The sequence below is a fragment of the Oncorhynchus gorbuscha genome, unplaced genomic scaffold (genome assembly GCF_021184085.1).
Source record: "Oncorhynchus gorbuscha isolate QuinsamMale2020 ecotype Even-year unplaced genomic scaffold, OgorEven_v1.0 Un_scaffold_3161, whole genome shotgun sequence".
In the NCBI taxonomy this organism is placed as follows: domain Eukaryota; kingdom Metazoa; phylum Chordata; class Actinopteri; order Salmoniformes; family Salmonidae; genus Oncorhynchus; species Oncorhynchus gorbuscha.
This window is the reverse complement of record NW_025747484.1, coordinates 12,501-35,169: the sequence shown is the minus strand read 5'-3', so window position 1 is coordinate 35,169 and position 22,669 is coordinate 12,501. Positions and strand designations below refer to the sequence as shown.

The 22,669-nt window shown below is 45.1% G+C and overlaps 1 protein-coding gene across 1 annotated transcript in view; it reads left to right on the top strand.

The window, feature by feature from the left end:
- The first annotated feature begins 16,616 nt into the window (after positions 1–16,616).
- LOC124027381 (GTPase IMAP family member 7-like) overlaps positions 16,617–22,669 on the top strand; it is an 11,440-nt gene continuing 5,387 nt past the window's right edge. The window contains exon 1 of the mRNA XM_046339826.1: positions 16,617–16,771. The gene's annotated coding sequence lies outside the window, so the exon portion shown is untranslated. The remainder of the gene's footprint in view (positions 16,772–22,669) is intronic.

Sequence of the window (22,669 nt, the reverse complement as noted above, 5' to 3'; positions counted from 1 at the left end):
TGATGGGACAGTCTGTTGAGACAGCTTTATGTAGTCTGATGGGACAGTCTGTTGAGACAGCTTTATGTAGTCTGTTGGGACAGTCTGTTGGGACAGCTTTATGTAGTCTGTTGGGACAGCTTTATGTAGTCTGTTGGGACAGTCTGTTGGGACAGCTTTATGTAGTCTGTTGGAACAGCTTTTTGTAGTCTGATGGGACAGCTTTATGTAGTCTGTTGGGACAGCTTTATGTAGTCTGATGGGACAGCTTTATGTAGTCTGTTGGGACAGTCTGATGGGACAGCTTTATGTAGTCTGATGGGACAGCTTTATGTAGTCTGTTGGGACAGCTTTATGTAGTCTGATGGGACAGTCTGTTGGGACAGCTTTATGTATCTGTTGGAACAGCTTTATGTAGTCTGTTGGGACAGTCTGTTGGAACAGCTTTATGTAGTCTGTTGGGACAGTCTGTTGGGACAGCTTTATGTAGTCTGTTGGGACAGCTTTATATAGTCTGTTGGGACAGCTTTATGTAGTCTGTTGGACAGCTTTATGTAGTCTGTTGGAATAGCTTTATATAGTCTGTTGGGACAGCTTTATGTAGTCTGTTGGGACAGCTTTATATAGTCTGTTGGGACAGCTTTATGGAGTCTGTTGAGACAGCTTTATGTAGTCTGTTGGCACAGCTTTATGTAGTCTGTTGGGACAGTCTGTTGGGACAACTTTATGTAGTCTGTTGGGACAGTCTGTTGGGACAGCTTTATGTAGTCTGTTGGGACAGTCTGTTGGAATAGCTTTATGTAGTCTGTTGGGACAGCTTTATGTAGTCTGATGGGACAGCTTTATGTAGTCTGTTGGGACAGTCTGTTGGAATAGCTTTATGTAGTCTGTTGGGACAGCTTGATGTAGTCTGTTGGGACAGCTTTATGTAGTCTGTTGGGACAGTCTGATGGGACAGCTTTATGTAGTCTGATGGGACAGCTTTATGTAGTATGATGGGACAGTCTGTTGGGACAGCTTTATGTAGTCTGATGGGACAGTCTGTTGGGACAGCTTTATGTAGTCTGATGGGACAGTCTGTTGGGACAGCTTTTTGTAGTCTAATAGGACAGTCTTTGGTAAAGCTTCATGTAGTCTGTTGGGACAGCTTTATGTAGTCTGTTGAGACAGCTTTTTGTAGTCTGTTGGGACAGCTTTATGTAGTCTGTTGGGACAGCTTTATGTAGTCTGTTGGGACAGCTTTATGTAGTCTGTTGGGACAGCTTTATATAGTCTGTTGGGACAGCTTTATGTAGTCTGTTGGGACAGCTTTATGTAGTCTGTTGGGACAGTCTGTTGGAACAGCTTTATGTAGTCTGTTGGGACAGTCTGTTGGGACAGCTTTATGTAGTCTGTTAGGACAGCTTTATGTAGTCTGTTGGGACAGCTTCATGTAGTCTGTTGGGACAGCTTTATGTAGTCTGTTGGGACAGCTTTATGTAGTCTGTTGGGACAGCTTTATGTAGTCTGTTGGGACAGCTTTTTGTAGTCTGTTAGGACAGTCTGTTGGGACAGCTTCATGTAGTCTGTTGGGACAGCTTTATGCAGTCTGTTGGGACAGCTTCATGTAGTGTGTTGGAACAGCTTTATGTAGTCTGTTGGGACAGCTTTTTGTAGTCTGTTGGGACAGTCTGTTGGGACAGCTTCATGTAGTCTGTTGGGACAGCTTCATGTAGTCTGTTGGGACAGCTTTTTGTAGTCTGTTGGGACAGCTTTATGTAGTCTGATGGGACAGTCTGTTGGGACAGCTTTAAGTAGTCTGATGGGACAGTTTGTTGGGACAGTTTTATGTAGTCTGTTGGGACAGCTTTATGTAGTCTGATGGGACAGTCTGTTGGGACAGCTTTATGTAGTCTGACGGGACAGTCTATTGGGACAGCTTCATGTAGTCTGCTGGGACAGTCTGTTGAGACAGCTTTATGTAGACTGTTGGGACAGTCTGTTGGGACAGCTTTATGTAGTCTGATGGGACAGTCTTTTGGGAAAGCTTCATGTAGTCTGCTGGGACAGCTTTATGTAGTCTGATGGGACAGTCTGTTGGGACAGCTTTAAGTAGTCTGATGGGACAGTTTGTTGGGACAGTTTTATGTAGTCTGTTGGGACAGCTTTATGTAGTCTGATGGGACAGTCTGTTGGGACAGCTTTATGTAGTCTGACGGGACAGTCTATTGGGACAGCTTCATGTAGTCTGCTGGGACCGTCTGTTGAGACAGCTTTATGTAGTCTGTTGGGACAGTCTGATGGGACAGCTTTATGTAGTCTGTTGGGACAGTCTGTTGGGACAGTCTGTTGGGACAGCTTTATGTAGTCTGTTGGGACAGTCTGTTGGGACAGCTTTATATAGTCTGTTGGGACAGCTTTATGTAGTCTGATGGGACAGTCTGTTGGGACAGCTTTATGTAGTCTGATGGGACAGACTGATGGGACAGCTTTATGTAGTCTGTTGGGACAGTCTGATGGGACAGCTTTATATAGTCTGTTGGGACAGCTTTATGTAGTCTGATGGGACAGTCTGTTGGGACAGCTTTATGTAGTCTGATGGGACAGTCTGATGGGACAGCTTTATGTAGTCTGATGGGACAGCTTTATGTAGTCTGTTGGGACAGTCTGTTGGGACAGCTTTATATAGTCTGTTGGGACAGCTTTATGTAGTCTGATGGGACAGCTTTATGTAGTCTGTTGGGACAGTCTGTTGGGACAGCTTTATGTAGTCTGTTGGGACAGCTTTATGTAGTCTGTTGGGACAGCTTTATGTAGTCTGATGGGACAGCTTTATGTAGTCTGTTGGGACAGCTTTATGTAGTCTGTTGGGACAGCTTTATGTAGTCGGTTGGAACAACTTTATGTAGTCTGTTGGAACAGCTTTATGTAGTCTGTTGGGACAGCTTTATGTAGTCTGTTGGGATAGCTTCATGTAATATGTTGGGACAGTCTGATGGGACAGCTTTATGTAGTCTGATGGGACAGCTTTATGTAGTCTGTTGGGACAGCTTCATGTAGTCTAATGGGACAGTCTGTTGGGACAGCTTTATGTAGTCTGTTGGGACAGTCTGATGGGACAGCTTTATGTAGTCTGATGGGACAGCTTTATGTAGTCTGTTGGGACAGCTTCATGTAGTCTGATGGGACAGTCTGTTGGGACAGCTTTATGTAGTCTGATGGGACAGTCTGTTGGGACAGCTTTTTGTAGTCTGTTGGGACAGTCTGTTGGAACAGCTTTATGTAGTCTGTTGGGATAGCTTTATGTAGTATGTTGGGACAGTCTGATGGGACAGCTTTATGTAGTCTGTTGGGACAGCTTCATGTAGTCTGATGGGACAGTCTGTTGGGACAGCTTTTTGTAGTCTGTTGGGACAGTCTGTTGGGACAGTCTGTTGGAACAGCTTTATGTAGTCTGATGGGACAGCTTTATGTAGTCTGTTGGGACAGTCTGTTGGGACAGCTTTATGTAGTCTGATGGGACAGCTTCATGTAGTGTGTTGGAACAGCTTTATGTAGTCTGTTGGGACAGCTTTTTGTAGTCTGTTGGGACAGTCTGTTGGGACAGTCTGTTGGAACAGCTTTATGTAGTCTGATGGGACAGCTTTATGTAGTCTGTTGGGACAGTCTGTTGGGACAGCTTTATGTAGTCTGATGGGACAGCTTTATGTAGTCTGTTGGGACAGCTTTATGCAGTCTGTTGGGACAGCTTCATGTAGTGTGTTGGAACAGCTTTATGTAGTCTGTTGGGACAGCTTTTTGTAGTCTGTTGGGACAGTCTGTTGGGACAGCTTTATGTAGTCTGATGGGACAGCTTCATGTAGTCTGTTGGGACAGCTTTTTGTAGTCTGTTGGGACAGCTTTATGTAGTCTGATGGGACAGTCTGTTGGGACAGCTTTAAGTAGTCTGATGGGACAGTTTGTTGGGACAGTTTTATGTAGTCTGTTGGGACAGCTTTATGTAGTCTGATGGGACAGTCGGTTGGGACAGCTTTATGTAGTCTGACGGGACAGTCTATTGGGACAGCTTCATGTAGTCTGCTGGGACAGTCTGTTGAGACAGCTTTATGTAGACTGTTGGGACAGTCTGTTGGGACAGCTTTATGTAGTCTGATGGGACAGTCTATTGGGAAAGCTTCATGTAGTCTGCTGGGACAGCTTTATGTAGTCTGATGGGACAGTCTGTTGGGACAGCTTTAAGTAGTCTGATGGGACAGTTTGTTGGGACAGTTTTATGTAGTCTGTTGGGACAGCTTTATGTAGTCTGATGGGACAGTCTGTTGGGACAGCTTTATGTAGTCTGACGGGACAGTCTATTGGGACAGCTTCATGTAGTCTGCTGGGACCGTCTGTTGAGACAGCTTTATGTAGTCTGTTGGGACAGTCTGATGGGACAGCTTTATGTAGTCTGTTGGGACAGTCTGTTGGGACAGTCTGTTGGGACAGCTTTATGTAGTCTGTTGGGACAGTCTGATGGGACAGCTTTATGTAGTCTGATGGGACAGCTTTATGTAGTATGATGGGACAGTCTGTTGGGACAGCTTTATGTAGTCTGATGGGACAGTCTGTTGGGACAGCTTTATGTAGTCTGATGGGACAGTCTGTTGGGACAGCTTTTTGTAGTCTGATGGGACAGTCTTTGGTAAAGCTTCATGTAGTCTGTTGGGACAGCTTTATGTAGTCTGTTGGGACAGCTTTATGTAGTCTGTTGGGACAGCTTTATGTAGTCTGATGGGACAGCTTTATGTAGTCTGTTGGGACAGTCTGTTGGGACAGCTTTATGTAGTCTGTTGGAACAGCTTTATGTAGTCTGATGGGACAGCTTTATGTAGTCTGTTGGGACAGCTTCATGTAGTCTGTTGAGACAGTCTGATGGGACAGCTTTATGTAGTCTGATGGGACAGCTTTATGTAGTCTGTTGGGACAGCTTTATGTAGTCTGATGGGACAGTCTGTTGAGACAGCTTTATGTAGTCTGATGGGACAGTCTGTTGAGACAGCTTTATGTAGTCTGTTGGGACAGTCTGTTGGGACAGCTTTATGTAGTCTGTTGGGACAGCTTTATGTAGTCTGTTGGGACAGTCTGTTGGGACAGCTTTATGTAGTCTGTTGGAACAGCTTTTTGTAGTCTGATGGGACAGCTTTATGTAGTCTGTTGGGACAGCTTTATGTAGTCTGATGGGACAGCTTTATGTAGTCTGTTGGGACAGTCTGATGGGACAGCTTTATGTAGTCTGATGGGACAGCTTTATGTAGTCTGTTGGGACAGCTTTATGTAGTCTGATGGGACAGTCTGTTGGGACAGCTTTATGTATCTGTTGGAACAGCTTTATGTAGTCTGTTGGGACAGTCTGTTGGAACAGCTTTATGTAGTCTGTTGGGACAGTCTGTTGGGACAGCTTTATGTAGTCTGTTGGGACAGCTTTATATAGTCTGTTGGGACAGCTTTATGTAGTCTGTTGGACAGCTTTATGTAGTCTGTTGGAATAGCTTTATATAGTCTGTTGGGACAGCTTTATGTAGTCTGTTGGGACAGCTTTATATAGTCTGTTGGGACAGCTTTATGGAGTCTGTTGAGACAGCTTTATGTAGTCTGTTGGCACAGCTTTATGTAGTCTGTTGGGACAGTCTGTTGGGACAACTTTATGTAGTCTGTTGGGACAGTCTGTTGGGACAGCTTTATGTAGTCTGTTGGGACAGTCTGTTGGAATAGCTTTATGTAGTCTGTTGGGACAGCTTTATGTAGTCTGATGGGACAGCTTTATGTAGTCTGTTGGGACAGTCTGTTGGAATAGCTTTATGTAGTCTGTTGGGACAGCTTGATGTAGTCTGTTGGGACAGCTTTATGTAGTCTGTTGGGACAGTCTGATGGGACAGCTTTATGTAGTCTGATGGGACAGCTTTATGTAGTATGATGGGACAGTCTGTTGGGACAGCTTTATGTAGTCTGATGGGACAGTCTGTTGGGACAGCTTTATGTAGTCTGATGGGACAGTCTGTTGGGACAGCTTTTTGTAGTCTAATAGGACAGTCTTTGGTAAAGCTTCATGTAGTCTGTTGGGACAGCTTTATGTAGTCTGTTGAGACAGCTTTTTGTAGTCTGTTGGGACAGCTTTATGTAGTCTGTTGGGACAGCTTTATGTAGTCTGTTGGGACAGCTTTATGTAGTCTGTTGGGACAGCTTTATATAGTCTGTTGGGACAGCTTTATGTAGTCTGTTGGGACAGCTTTATGTAGTCTGTTGGGACAGTCTGTTGGAACAGCTTTATGTAGTCTGTTGGGACAGTCTGTTGGGACAGCTTTATGTAGTCTGTTAGGACAGCTTTATGTAGTCTGTTGGGACAGCTTCATGTAGTCTGTTGGGACAGCTTTATGTAGTCTGTTGGGACAGCTTTATGTAGTCTGTTGGGACAGCTTTATGTAGTCTGTTGGGACAGCTTTTTGTAGTCTGTTAGGACAGTCTGTTGGGACAGCTTCATGTAGTCTGTTGGGACAGCTTTATGCAGTCTGTTGGGACAGCTTCATGTAGTGTGTTGGAACAGCTTTATGTAGTCTGTTGGGACAGCTTTTTGTAGTCTGTTGGGACAGTCTGTTGGGACAGCTTCATGTAGTCTGTTGGGACAGCTTCATGTAGTCTGTTGGGACAGCTTTTTGTAGTCTGTTGGGACAGCTTTATGTAGTCTGATGGGACAGTCTGTTGGGACAGCTTTAAGTAGTCTGATGGGACAGTTTGTTGGGACAGTTTTATGTAGTCTGTTGGGACAGCTTTATGTAGTCTGATGGGACAGTCTGTTGGGACAGCTTTATGTAGTCTGACGGGACAGTCTATTGGGACAGCTTCATGTAGTCTGCTGGGACAGTCTGTTGAGACAGCTTTATGTAGACTGTTGGGACAGTCTGTTGGGACAGCTTTATGTAGTCTGATGGGACAGTCTTTTGGGAAAGCTTCATGTAGTCTGCTGGGACAGCTTTATGTAGTCTGATGGGACAGTCTGTTGGGACAGCTTTAAGTAGTCTGATGGGACAGTTTGTTGGGACAGTTTTATGTAGTCTGTTGGGACAGCTTTATGTAGTCTGATGGGACAGTCTGTTGGGACAGCTTTATGTAGTCTGACGGGACAGTCTATTGGGACAGCTTCATGTAGTCTGCTGGGACCGTCTGTTGAGACAGCTTTATGTAGTCTGTTGGGACAGTCTGATGGGACAGCTTTATGTAGTCTGTTGGGACAGTCTGTTGGGACAGTCTGTTGGGACAGCTTTATGTAGTCTGTTGGGACAGTCTGTTGGGACAGCTTTATATAGTCTGTTGGGACAGCTTTATGTAGTCTGATGGGACAGTCTGTTGGGACAGCTTTATGTAGTCTGATGGGACAGACTGATGGGACAGCTTTATGTAGTCTGATGGGACAGCTTTATGTAGTCTGTTGGGACAGTCTGATGGGACAGCTTTATATAGTCTGTTGGGACAGCTTTATGTAGTCTGATGGGACAGTCTGTTGGGACAGCTTTATGTAGTCTGATGGGACAGTCTGATGGGACAGCTTTATGTAGTCTGATGGGACAGCTTTATGTAGTCTGTTGGGACAGTCTGTTGGGACAGCTTTATATAGTCTGTTGGGACAGCTTTATGTAGTCTGATGGGACAGCTTTATGTAGTCTGTTGGGACAGTCTGTTGGGACAGCTTTATGTAGTCTGTTGGGACAGCTTTATGTAGTCTGTTGGGACAGCTTTATGTAGTCTGATGGGACAGCTTTATGTAGTCTGTTGGGACAGCTTTATGTAGTCTGTTGGGACAGCTTTATGTAGTCGGTTGGAACAACTTTATGTAGTCTGTTGGAACAGCTTTATGTAGTCTGTTGGGACAGCTTTATGTAGTCTGTTGGGATAGCTTCATGTAATATGTTGGGACAGTCTGATGGGACAGCTTTATGTAGTCTGATGGGACAGCTTTATGTAGTCTGTTGGGACAGCTTCATGTAGTCTAATGGGACAGTCTGTTGGGACAGCTTTATGTAGTCTGTTGGGACAGTCTGATGGGACAGCTTTATGTAGTCTGATGGGACAGCTTTATGTAGTCTGTTGGGACAGCTTCATGTAGTCTGATGGGACAGTCTGTTGGGACAGCTTTATGTAGTCTGATGGGACAGTCTGTTGGGACAGCTTTTTGTAGTCTGTTGGGACAGTCTGTTGGAACAGCTTTATGTAGTCTGTTGGGATAGCTTTATGTAGTATGTTGGGACAGTCTGATGGGACAGCTTTATGTAGTCTGTTGGGACAGCTTCATGTAGTCTGATGGGACAGTCTGTTGGGACAGCTTTTTGTAGTCTGTTGGGACAGTCTGTTGGGACAGTCTGTTGGAACAGCTTTATGTAGTCTGATGGGACAGCTTTATGTAGTCTGTTGGGACAGCTTTATGTAGTCTGTTGGGACAGCTTAATGTAGCCTGATGGGACAGCTTTATGTAGTCTGATGGGACAGCTTTATGTAGTCTGTTGGGACAGCTTTATGTAGTCTGTTGGGACAGTCTGATGGGACAGCTTTATGTAGTCTGTTGGGACAGTCTGTTGGGACAGCTTTATGTAGTCTGATGGGACAGCTTTATGTAGTATGTTGGGACAGTCTGATGGGACAGCTTTATGTAGTCTGTTGGGACAGTCTGTTGGGACAGTCTGTTGGGACAGCTTTATGTAGTCTGATGGGACAGTCTGTTGGGACAGCTTTTTGTAGTCTGTTGGGACAGTCTGTTGGAACAGCTTTATGTAGTCTGTTGGGATAGCTTTATGTAGTATGTTGGGACAGTCTGATGGGACAGCTTTATGTAGTCTGTTGGGACAGCTTCATGTAGTCTGATGGGACAGTCTGTTGGGACAGCTTTTTGTAGTCTGTTGGGACAGTCTGTTGGGACAGTCTGTTGGAACAGCTTTATGTAGTCTGATGGGACAGCTTTATGTAGTCTGTTGGGACAGCTTTATGTAGTCTGTTGGGACAGCTTAATGTAGCCTGATGGGACAGCTTTATGTAGTCTGATGGGACAGCTTTATGTAGTCTGTTGGGACAGCTTTATGTAGTCTGTTGGGACAGTCTGATGGGACAGCTTTATGTAGTCTGTTGGGACAGTCTGTTGGGACAGCTTTATGTAGTCTGTTGGGACAGTCTGTTGGGACAGCTTTATGTAGTCTGATGGGACAGTCTGTTGGGACAGCTTTTTGTAGTCTGTTGGGACAGTCTGTTGGAACAGCTTTATGTAGTCTGTTGGGATAGCTTTATGTAGTATGTTGGGACAGTCTGATGGGACAGCTTTATGTAGTCTGTTGGGACAGCTTCATGTAGTCTGATGGGACAGTCTGTTGGGACAGCTTTTTGTAGTCTGTTGGGACAGTCTGTTGGGACAGTCTGTTGGGACAGCTTTATGTAGACTGATTTGACAGCTTTATGTAGTCTGTTGGGACAGCTTTATGTAGTCTGATGGGACAGCTTTATGTAGTCTGTTGGGACAGCTTTATGTAGTCTGTTGGGACAGTCTGATGGGACAGCTTTATGTAGTCTGTTGGGACAGTCTGTTGGGACAGCTTTATGTAGTCTGTTGGAACAGCTTTATGTAGTCTGTTGGGACAGTCTGATGGGACAGCTTTATGTAGTCTGATGGGACAGTCTGTTGGGGCAGTCTGTTGGGACAGTCTGTTGGGACATCTTTATGTAGTCTGATGGGACAGTCTGTTGGGACAGCTTTATGTAGTCTGATGGGACAGTCTGTTGGGACAGCTTTATGTAGTCTGATGGGACAGTCTGTTGGGACAGCTTTATGTAGTCTGTTGGGACAGCTTTATGTAGTCTGTTGGGACAGCTTTATGTAGTCTGATGGGACAGTCTGTTGGGACAGCTTTATGTAGTCTGTTGGGACAGCTTTACTGGCCCTAACAGTTTGTGGGCACAGTTTGTCACTGGTATAGTGCTGTGTTGTATTGTATAGTGGCTTTGCTGGTTGGTTGAGTTTTCCCCACAAAGATTTTCCTGCTAAAACCGCCACTGCAGATTGAGCCTTTAAACACCCATCCAGTAAAAGGGAGGTCTCTCTCTCAACCATCGAGTTAAAACCATACTATCCTGTCCTCTCTCTCTCTTTATTTCCCTGTCGGTTTCTGTGGCTGTCTCCTCCTCAACCCCGCCCCTAACCGCTTTACAGTTCCCTGCTGTGGGCTTCACAATGCAGGAAACCACCCTCCATTTTGGCCCCAACCGCTTTACAGTTCCCTGCTGTAGGCTTCACAATGCAGGAAACCACCCTCCATTTTGGCCCCAACCGCTTTACAGTTCCCTGCTGTGCGCTTCACAATGCAGGAAAGCACCCTCCATTTTGGCCCCCACCACTGTGCAGTCAGTCACGTGCTGGAAGGTTCATATTGCAGGAAACCGGAAGGTTCATATTGCAGGAAACAGTCTGCCAGATGAAGGCACGTGACTGCTGGGTTATTTTGTTGGAATGTTTGTCTGCCTGTGACCCCTCTCACAGAGGTCGGCTTTAGAAACGGCACAATCACTCGGACACACAGCTTCTCTGGTATAGACAGACTGACTGACTCGTTACGTGGGACAATATACAACTACACAATGTGGGACAATATACAACTACACAATGTGGAACAATATACAACTACACAATGTGGGACAATATACAACTACACAATGTGGAACAATATACAACTACACAATGTGGGACAATATACAACTACACAATGTGGGACAAACCTGTCCTTGATAACAACCATACTAACGTGTCCTTCATAACAACCATACTATCCTGGGTTACTTCTCATGTTATATTTGACTGTATGTCCCTGCTCATTTTGCTTGATAATGACAACTAGACAACTAGCCCACATTAATGATATAGACAACTATAGACAACTAGCCCACATTCATGATATAGCCAACTATGGACAACTAGCCCACATTCATGATATAGACAACTAGACAACTAGCCCACATTCATGATATAAACAACTAGACAACTAGCCCACATTCATGATATAGACAACTATGGACAAAAAGGCCACATTCATGATATAGACAACTATGGACAACTAGCCCACATTCATGATATAGACAACTATGGACAACTAGCCCACATTCATGATATAGACAACTATGGACAACTAGCCCACATTCATGATATAGCCAACTATGGACAACTAGCCCACATTCATGATATAGACAACTATGGACAACTAGCCCACATTCATGATATAGACAACTATGGACAACTAGCCCACATTCATGATATAGACAACTATGGACAACTAGCCCACATTCATGATATAGACAACTAGACAACTAGCCCACATTCATGATATAGACAACTAGACAACTAGCCCACATTCATGATATAGACAACTAGCCCACATTCATGATATAGACAACTATAGACAACTAGCCCACATTCATGATATAGCCAACTATGGACAACTAGCCCACATTCATGATATAGACAACTAGACAACTAGCCCACATTCATGATATAGACAACTATGGACAACTAGCCCACATTCATGATATAGCCAACTATAGACAACTAGCCCACATTCATGATATAGACAACTAGACAACTAGCCCACATTCATGATATAGCCAACTATAGACAACTAGCCCACATTCATGATATAGACAACTATGGACAACTAGCCCACATTCATGATATAGCCAACTATAGACAACTAGCCCACATTCATGATATAGACAACTATGGACAACTAGCCCACATTCATGATATAGCCAACTATAGACAACTAGCCCACATTCATGATATAGCCAACTATAGACAACTAGCCCACATTCATGATATAGACAACTATGGACAACTAGCCCACATTCATGATATAGCCAACTATAGACAACTAGCCCACATTCATGATATAGCCAACTATGGACAACTAGCCCACATTCATGATATAGACAACTATGGACAACTAGCCCACATTCATGATATAGACAACTATGGACAACTAGCCCACATTCATGATATAGCCAACTAGACAACTATGGACAACTAGCCCACATTCATGATATAGACAACTATGGACAACTATGGACAACTAGCCCACATTCATGATATAGACAACTATGGACAACTAGCCCACATTCATGATATAGACAACTATGGACAACTAGCCCACATTCATGATATAGCCAACTAGACAACTATGGACAACTAGCCCACATTCATGATATAGACAACTATGGACAACTATAGACAACTAGCCCACATTCATGATATAGCCAACTAGACAACTATGGACAACTAGCCCACATTCATGATATAGACAACTATGGACAACTAGCCCACATTCATGATATAGCCAACTATAGACAACTAGCCCACATTCATGATATAGCCAACTATGGACAACTAGCCCACATTCATGATATAGACAACTATGGACAACTAGCCCACATTCATGATATAGACAACTATGGACAACTAGCCCACATTCATGATATAGACAACTATAGACAACTAGCCCACATTCATGATATAGACAACTAGACAACTAGCCCACATTAATGATATAGACAACTAGACAACTAGCCCACATTCATGATATAGACAACTAGACAACTAGCCCACATTAATGATATAGACAACTATAGACAACTAGCCCACATTCATGATATAGCCAACTAGACAACTATGGACAACTAGCCCACATTCATGATATAGACAACTATGGACAACTAGCCCACATTCATGATATAGACAACTATGGACAACTAGCCCACATTCATGATATAGACAACTATGGACAACTAGCCCACATTCATGATATAGCCAACTATAGACAACTAGCCCACATTCATGATATAGCCAACTATGGACAACTAGCCCACATTCATGATATAGACAACTATGGACAACTAGCCCACATTCATGATATAGCCAACTATGGACAACTAGCCCACATTCATGATATAGCCAACTATGGACAACTAGCCCACATTCATGATATAGCCAACTATGGACAACTAGCCCACATTCATGATATAGACAACTATAGACAACTAGCCCACATTCATGATATAGACAACTATGGACAACTAGCCCACATTCATGATATAGCCAACTATGGACAACTAGCCCACATTCATGATATAGACAACTATGGACAACTAGCCCACATTCATGCTATAGCCAACTATGGACAACTAGCCCACATTCATGATATAGACAACTATGGACAACTAGCCCACATTCATGATATAGACAACTAGACAACTAGCCCACATTCATGATATAGACAACTATAGACAACTAGCCCACATTCTACATAGAAAACAATATAAATAAACTATCTACATTAAACCACATGATTTGTTATTGTGATGTTTTTAGCACAGCCTTGTGACTCACTGAGTTTCCTGTTTGTCTTTGTGATACTTTCAAGAGGAAGAGGGGGAAGGGGCAAAGTTAGCTCAGAGTACGTTAGTTTTTCAACTTTCACTTTGTGGGGTTAACTGAACATACTCAACAGTAAATGTATGAGATATATTCGCTGTAATCTCTTTGCCCTCTCAATACATTCACCCTTTCTGACCCTCATGTCTCTGACCCTCATGTACTCTGACCCTCATGTACTCTGACCCTCATGTACTCTGACCCTCATGTACTCTGACCCTCATGTACTCTGACCCTCATGCCTCTGACCCTCATGTACTCTGACCCTCATGTACTCTGACCCTCATGTACTCTGACCCTCATGTACTCTGACCCTCATGTACTCTGACCCCCATGCCTCTGACCCCCATGCCTCTGACCCCCATGCCTCTGACCCCCATGCCTCTGACCCCCATGCCTCTGACCCCCATGCCTCTGACCCTCATGTACTCTGACCCTCATGTAATCTGACCCTCATGTACTCTGACCCTCATGTACTCTGACCCCCATGCCTCTGACCCTCATGTACTCTGACCCCCATGCCTCTGACCCTCATGTACTCTGACCCTCATGTACTCTGACCCCCATGCCTCTGACCCTCATGTACTCTGACCCTCATGTACTCTGACCCTCATGTACTCTGACCCCCATGCCTCTGACCCTCATGTACTCTGACCCTCATGTACTCTGACCCTCATGTACTCTGACCCTCATGCCTCTGACCCCCATGCCTCTGACCCCCATGCCTCTGACCCCCATGCCTCTGACCCCCATGCCTCTGACCCCCATGCCTCTGACCCTCATGTACTCTGACCCTCATGTACTCTGACCCCCATGTACTCTGACCCTCATGTACTCTGACCCTCATGTACTCTGACCCTCATGTACTCTGACCCCCATGCCTCTGACCCTCATGTACTCTGACCCTCATGTACTCTGACCCTCATGTACTCTGACCCTCATGTACTCTGACCCTCATGCCTCTGACCCCCATGCCTCTGACCCCCATGCCTCTGACCCCCATGCCTCTGACCCCCATGCCTCTGACCCCCATGCCTCTGACCCTCATGCCTCTGACCCCCATGCCTCTGACCCTCATGTACTCTGACCCCCATGCCTCTGACCCCCATGCCTCTGACCCCCATATCTCTGACCATCATGCCTCTGATACTGACAGACTACCATTACAGGGACCTAACCCTGACCTGGGACATAGCCCTTTCTTTGTGAGTGTATGTGTTTGTATGAGTCTGTGTTAGTGTGCGTGCATGTGTGTTTGTGTGTACGTGCATGTGTGTTTGTGTGTAGGTGCATGTGTGTTTGTGTGTAGGTGCATGTGTGTTTGTGTGTAGGTGAATGTGTGTTTGTGTGTACGTGCATGTGTGTTTGTGTGTACGTGCATGTGTGTATGGACAAAAGCCTTGCTGCCACGCAAGGCAAGGTGTTGAGAGTGAAAGTAAGGTAGGTGTATGTTACTCAACATTGCAATCAGGGCAGTGGTTCACATGGGCAGTGAACAGATTAGAACTGAGATAAGGACAGGAGTAGAGATGGAGAGAGGATGGATATAGAGGAGAGATACCCACAGTATACACTAAGAGAGGAGAGATGGAGAGAGGATGGATATAGAGGAGAGATACCCGCAGTACACAGTAAGAGAGGAGAGATGGCGAGAGGATGGATATAGAGGAGAGATACCCACAGTATACACTAAAGAGAGGAGAGATGGAGAGAGGATGGATATAGAGGAGAGATACCCACAGTACACACTAAAGAGAAGAGAGATGGAGAGAGGATGGATATAGAGGAGAGATACCCACAGTACACACTAAAGAGAGGAGAGATGGAGAGAGGATGGATATAGAGGAGAGATACCCACAGTACACACTAAAGAGAAGAGAGATGGAGAGAGGATGGATATAGAGGAGAGATACCCACAGTACACACTAAAGAGAAGAGAGATGGAGAGAGGATGGATATAGAGGAGAGATACCCACAGTACACACTAAAGAGAAGAGAGATGGAGAGAGGATGGATATGGAGGAGAGATACCCACAGTACACACTAAAGAGAAGAGAGATGGAGAGAGGATGGATATAGAGGAGAGATACCCACAGTACACACTAAAGAGAAGAGAGATGGAGAGAGGATGGATATAGAGGAGAGATACCCACAGTACACACTAAAGAGAAGAGAGATGGAGAGAGGATGGATATGGAGGAGAGATACCCACAGTACACACTAAAGAGAAGAGAGATGGAGAGAGGATGGATATAGAGGAGAGATACCCACAGTACACACTAAAGAGAAGAGAGATGGAGAGAGGATGGATATAGAGGAGAGATACCCACAGTACACACTAAAGAGAAGAGAGATGGAGAGAGGATGGATATGGAGGAGAGATACCCACAGTACACACTAAAGAGAGGAGAGATGGAGAGATGATACGTATAGGAGAAGGAGGGGAAATGGAGAAAGAATAAAATATGAGATGAGAAGAGGATAGGACAGGACAGGAGAGAGTGGGAGGAGGGAAAGAGGGAGGGAGAGGTGTTGAATTTCTGCTAGATAGGGCCAGCTGCAAATTCCAAATGTGGCTACATTGTAAAAATTCATGAAAACAAAAAAAAAGGCCTTAGGAGTTTGGTTAAGGTTGGATCAAGGTTAGAGTTAGGGTTCAAGTCAGATGTTATGAGGAAAAACACTGACCAGCGATAGAGAGTGAAATCTCAAGGGTAAGGCGGGCCAACCAAACTCTTAACAGAAAAGCAGCCTACTGGTTTATGACACCTGTCCACTTGTCATTTAAAATGTGTCCTTTTGGCACATACTTTGCCTCCATAGTAACAGGCACACCTACACAATTGCACATACACATGTTTCTCTGAAATGCCCCCAGAATGCCTGTTCTGATAGTACCATATCCTGTTTTCTGAAACCTTATGACTAAGCTGAAAGCCTTAAACAACACACACACACACACACACACACACACACACACACACACACACACACACACACACACACACACACACACACACACACACACACACACACACACACACACACACACACACACACACACACACACACACACACACACACACACACACACACACACACACACACACACACACACACACACACACACGTTTCCTGGAAACGTCTCTGTTCTGGTAAAACAGCAGCAGAGGGTGTAGTCACTAGTTTGAAGCCAACAGAAGAGTTGGATCAGAGATCATTCTTTGTCTTCTCCTCCAACTAACCAGAGTTTCACTGAGGACTGGAGCTGATGAACTACAGAACACAGCTTTTCTACGAACATCCAGGAAGAAGAGAAGGAAAACGGTAAGAACTTTTATTCACAAATGTATTTTTACAAATGAACACATTTCCAGCAGCACCATAAAGATGTCATAGCATCGCCATGGAAACAATAACAAAGGGACTTTTACAAACACAACTTTTACTGTAAAGAAAATAAATGATGAGAGAACTTGTCGTTCCCATGTCTGTCCTTACTGAGATGAAATGACTAGACCACTATAGCATAATGATACTGAGATGAAATGACTAGACCACTATAGCATAATGATACTGAGATGAAATGACTAGACCACTATAGCATAATGATACTGAGATGAAATGACTAGACCACTATAGCATAATGATACTGAGATGAAATGACTAGACCACTATAGCATAATGATACTGAGATGAAATGACTAGACCACTATAGCATAATGATACTGAGATGAAATGACTAGACCACTATAGACCACTATAGCATAATGATACTGAGATGAAAATGACTAGACCACTATAGACCACTATAGACCACTATAGACCACTATAGCATAATGATACTGAGATGAAATGACTAGACCACTATAGACCACTATAGCATAATGATACGGAGATGAGATGACTAGACCACTATAGCATAATGATACTGAGATGAAATGACTAGACCACTATAGACCACTATAGCATAATGATACTGAAATGAAATGACTAGACCACTATAGACCACTATAGCATAATGATACTGAGATGAAATGACTAGACCACTATAGACCACTATAGCATAATGATACTGAGATGAAATGACTAGACCACTATAGACCACTATAGCATAATGATACTGAGATGACTAGACCACTATAGCATAATGATACGGAGATGAAATGACTAGACCACTATAGACCACTATAGCATAATGATACTGAGATGAAATGACTAGACCACTATAGCATAATGATACTGAGATGAAATGACTAGACCACTATAGACCACTATAGCATAATGATACTGAGATGAAATGACTAGACCACTATAGACCACTATAGCATAATGATACTGAGATGAAATGACTAGACCACTATAGCATAATGATACTGAGATGAAATGACTAGACCACTATAGCATAATGATACTGAGATGAAATGACTAGACCACTATAGCATAATGATACTGAGATGAAATGACTAGACCACTATAGCATAATGATACTGAGATGAAATGACTAGACCACTATAGCATAATGATACAACTTCCCTCTATCACTGATTTAAAAAATAAAAAATATTTAATCATAAATTACACACAAGGTCGAACCGAAACACTTTTAACCCGACCCCTCTGAGTCCGTGCCACATTGGGCACCTGGGGAGCAGTTGTTGTGGTGGGGTTAACTGCCTTGCTTCACCTTGTCGGCTCGGGGATTAGGACTACACTCTAAGAAATAAGGGTTCCATAAGAGCTTTTAACCCGACCCCTCTGAGTCCGTGCCACATTGGGCACCTGGGGAGCAGTTGTTGTGGTGGGGTTAACTGCCTTGCTTCACCTTGTCGGCTCGGGGATTAGGACTACACTCTAAGAAATAAGGGTTCCATAAGAGCTTTTAACCCGACCCCTCTGAGTCCGTGCCACATTGGGCACCTGGGGAGCAGTTGTTGTGGTGGGGTTAACTGCCTTGCTTCACCTTGTCGGCTCGGGGATTAGGACTACACTCTAAGAAATAAGGGTTCCATAAGAGCTTTTCTGGTTGTCCACGTAGCAGAACCCTTTTGGGTTCCAGATAGAACCCTTTTTGGTTCCAGATAGAACCCTTTTTGGTTCCAGATAGAACCCTTTTGGGTTCCATACAGAACCTTATGTGGAAAGGGTTCTACCTGAAACCTAAAAGAGTTCTTCAAAGGGTTCTCCTATGGGGACAGCCTAAGAACCCTTTAAGGTTCTAGATTGCACCTTTCTTTCTAAGAGTGTATCAAATTTCAGGTTACTGTCCCAACACTCTAACCACCAGGCTACCTGCCGTCCTGTAGTTGTTGTATTAACATAAGGGAAGCAGGTCTCAGTGGTTCAGTCCCAACACTCTAACCACCAGGCTACCTGCCGTCCTGTAGTTGTTGTATTAACGTAAGGGAAGCAGGTCTCAGTGGTTCAGTCCCAACACTCTAACCACCAGGCTACCTGCCGTCCTGTAGTTGTTGTATTAACGTAAGGGAAGCAGGTCTCAGTGGTTCAGTCCCAACACTCTAACCACCAGGCTACCTGCCGTCCTGTAGTTGTTGTATTAACGTAAGGGAAGCAGGTCTCAGTGGTCCAGTCAGACAGTATTTACTAAATGGCAGCTGATCCAGTCCCAACACTCTAACCACCAGGCTACCTGCCACCCTGTAGTTGTTGTATTAACGTAAGGGAAGCAGGTCTCAGTGGTCCAGTCAGACAGTATTTACTAAATGGCAGCTGATCCAGTCCCAACACTCTAACCACCAGGCTACCTGCCGTCCTGTAGTTGTTGTATTAACGTAAGGGAAGCAGGTCTCAGTGGTTCAGTCCCAACACTCTAACCACCAGGCTACCTGCCACCCTGTAGTTGCTGTATTAACATAAGGGAAGCAGGTCTCAGTGGTCCAGTCAGACAGTATTTACTAAATGGCAGCTGATCCAGTTCCAGCTGTTGCAGGTATGAGGGCATTTACAAATGTATTGAAAAAGGCCTTTATAAAAAGACTAAATACCATTAATGTTCCTTATGACACACAAATACCCCATTTGTAAAGCATTTGATGAGCTGGATGTGTGTATCTGAAAGCAGAGTAGCTGGATGTAAAGCAACTACTAATGCAGAAACTCTATAGTCTAAGTGTTGTTTGATAATCCACTCCATTTTTGTTGAACATTCCACATAAATCTACATACATTTTACCATTTTCACCACATTTGACCTTTGACCTGTTAAAAATGGCATTAGAAATACAAAATTACCCTGAAATCCAGCCTTACTTTGTGAATCACAGAAAACATGTTTTATCAAGCATTGATGACAGTCTGTAACAAGCAAAAATAAATCACATAACTTTTTCCAGGTTGGCTGGTCTACTATAAGATCATTATGGGATTAAGTTTCCATTTGAGCTGTCCTCATGGTACCAGTAGAGAGAGATGAGGGAGACAGCTGTCCTCATGGTACCAGTAGAGAGATGAGGGAGACAGCTGTCCTCATGGTACCAGTAGCGAATGATGAGGGAGACAGCTGTCCTCATGGTACCAGTAGAGAGATGAGGGAGGCATCTGTCCTCATGGTACCAGTAGAGAAATGAGGGAGGCATCTGTCCTCATGGTACCAGTAGAGAGAGATGAGGGAGACAGCTGTCCTCATGGTACCAGTAGAGAGAGATGAGGGAGACAGCTGTCCTCATGGTACCAGTAGAGAGATGAGGGAGACAGCTGTCCTCATGGTACCAGTAGATAGAGATGAGGGAGACAGCTGTCCTCATGGTACCAGTAGAGAATGATGAGGGAGGCAGTTGTCCTCATGGTACCAGTAGAGAGAGGTGAGGGAGGCAGTTGTCCTCATGGTACCATTAGAGAGAGATGAGGGAGGCAGTTGTCCTCATGGTACCAGTAGAGAGAGATGAGGGAGACAGTTGTCCTCATGGTACCAGTAGAGAGAGATGAGGGAGGCAGTTGTCCTCATGGTACCAGTAGAGAGATGAGGGGGGCAGTTGTCCTCATGGTACCAGTAGAGAGATGAGGGAGGCAGTTGTCCTCATGGTACCAGTAGAGAGGTGAGGGAGACAGTTGTCCTCATGGTACCAGTAGAGAGATGAGGGAGGCAGTTGTCCTCATGGTACCAGTAGAGAGATGAGGGAGACAGCTGTCCTCATGGTACCAGTAGAGAGATGTGAGGGAGACAGCTGTCCTCATGGTACCAGTAGAGAGATGAGGGAGACAGCTGTCCTCATGGTACCAGTAGAGAGATGAGGGAGACAGCTGTCCTCATGGTACCATTAGAGAGAGATGAGGGAGACAGCTGTCCTCATGGTACCAGTAGAGAGATGAGGGAGACAGCTGTCCTCATGGTACCAGTAGAGAGATGAGGGAGACAGCTGTCCTCATGGTACCATTAGAGAGAGATGAGGGAGACAGCTGTCCTCATGGTACCAGTAGAGAGATGAGGGAGACAGCTGTCCTCATGGTACCATTAGAGAGATGAGGGAGACAGCTGTCCTCATGGTACCAGTAGAGAGATGAGGGAGACAGCTGTCCTCATGGTACCATTAGAGAGATGAGGGAGACAGCTGTCCTCATGGTACCATTAGAGAGATGAGGGAGACAGCTGTCCTCATGGTACCAGTAGAGAGATGAGGGAGACATCTGTCCTCATGGTACCATTAGAGAGAGATGAGGGAGACAGCTGTCCTCATGGTACCATTAGAGAGAGATGAGGGAGACAGCTGTCCTCATGGTACCAGTAGAGAGATGAGGGAGACAGCTGTCCTCATGGTACCATTAGAGAGAGATGAGGGAGACAGCTGTCCTCATGGTACCAGTAGAGAGATGAGGGAGACAGCTGTCCTCATGGTACCAGTAGAGAGATGAGGGAGACAGCTGTCCTCATGGTACCATTAGAGAGAGATGAGGGAGACAGCTGTCCTCATGGTACCAGTAGAGAGATGTGAGGGAGACAGCTGTCCTCATGGTACCAGTAGAGAGATGAGGGAGACAGCTGTCCTCATGGTACCAGTAGAGAGAGGTGAGGGAGGCAGTTGTCCTCATGGTACCATTAGAGAGAGATGAGGGAGGCAGTTGTCCTCATGGTACCAGTAGAGAGAGATGAGGGAGGCAGTTGTCCTCATGGTACCAGTAGAGAGAGATGAGGGAGACAGTTGTCCTCATGGTACCAGTAGAGAGAGATGAGGGAGGCAGTTGTCCTCATGGTACCAGTAGAGAGATGAGGGAGACAGTTGTCCTCATGGTACCAGTAGAGAGATGAGGGAGACAGTTGTCCTCATGGTACCAGTAGAGAGATGAGGGAGACAGTTGTCCTCATGGTACCAGTAGAGAGAGATGAGGGAGACAGTTGTCCTCATGGTACCAGTAGAGAGAGATGAGAGAGACAGTTGTCCTCATGGTACCAGTAGAGAGAGATGAGGGAGACAGTTGTCCTCATGGTACCAGTAGAGAGAGATGAGGGAGGCAGTTGTCCTCATGGTACCAGTAGAGAGAGGTGAGGGAGACAGTTGTCCTCATGGTACCAGTAGAGAGAGATGAGGGAGGCAGTTGTCCTCATGGTACCAGTAGAGAGATGAGGGGGGCAGTTGTCCTCATGGTACCAGTAGAGAGATGAGGGAGGCAGTTGTCCTCATGGTACCAGTAGAGAGGTGAGGGAGACAGTTGTCCTCATGGTACCAGTAGAGAGATGAGGGAGGCAGTTGTCCTCATGGTACCAGTAGAGAGGTGAGGGAGACAGCTGTCCTCATGGTACCAGTAGAGAGATGAGGGAGGCAGTTGTCCTCATGGTACCAGTAGAGAGAGATGAGGGAGACAGTTGTCCTCATGGTACCAGTAGAGAGAGATGAGGGAGACAGTTGTCCTCATGGTACCAGTAGAGAGATGAGGGAGACAGTTGTCCTCATGGTACCAGTAGAGAGATGAGGAGACAGTTGTCCTCATGGTACCAGTAGAGAGAGATGAGGGAGGCAGTTGTCCTCATGGTACCAGTAGAGAGAGATGAGGGAGACAGTTGTCCTCATGGTACCAGTAGAGAGAGATGAGGGAGACAGTTGTCCTCATGGTACCAGTAGAGAGGTGAGGGAGACAGTTGTCCTCATGGTACCAGTAGAGAGAGATGAGGGAGACAGTTGTCCTCATGGTACCATTAGAGAGAGATGAGGAGACAGCTGTCCTCATGGTACCAGTAGAGAGAGATAAGGGAGACAGTTGTCCTCATGGTAC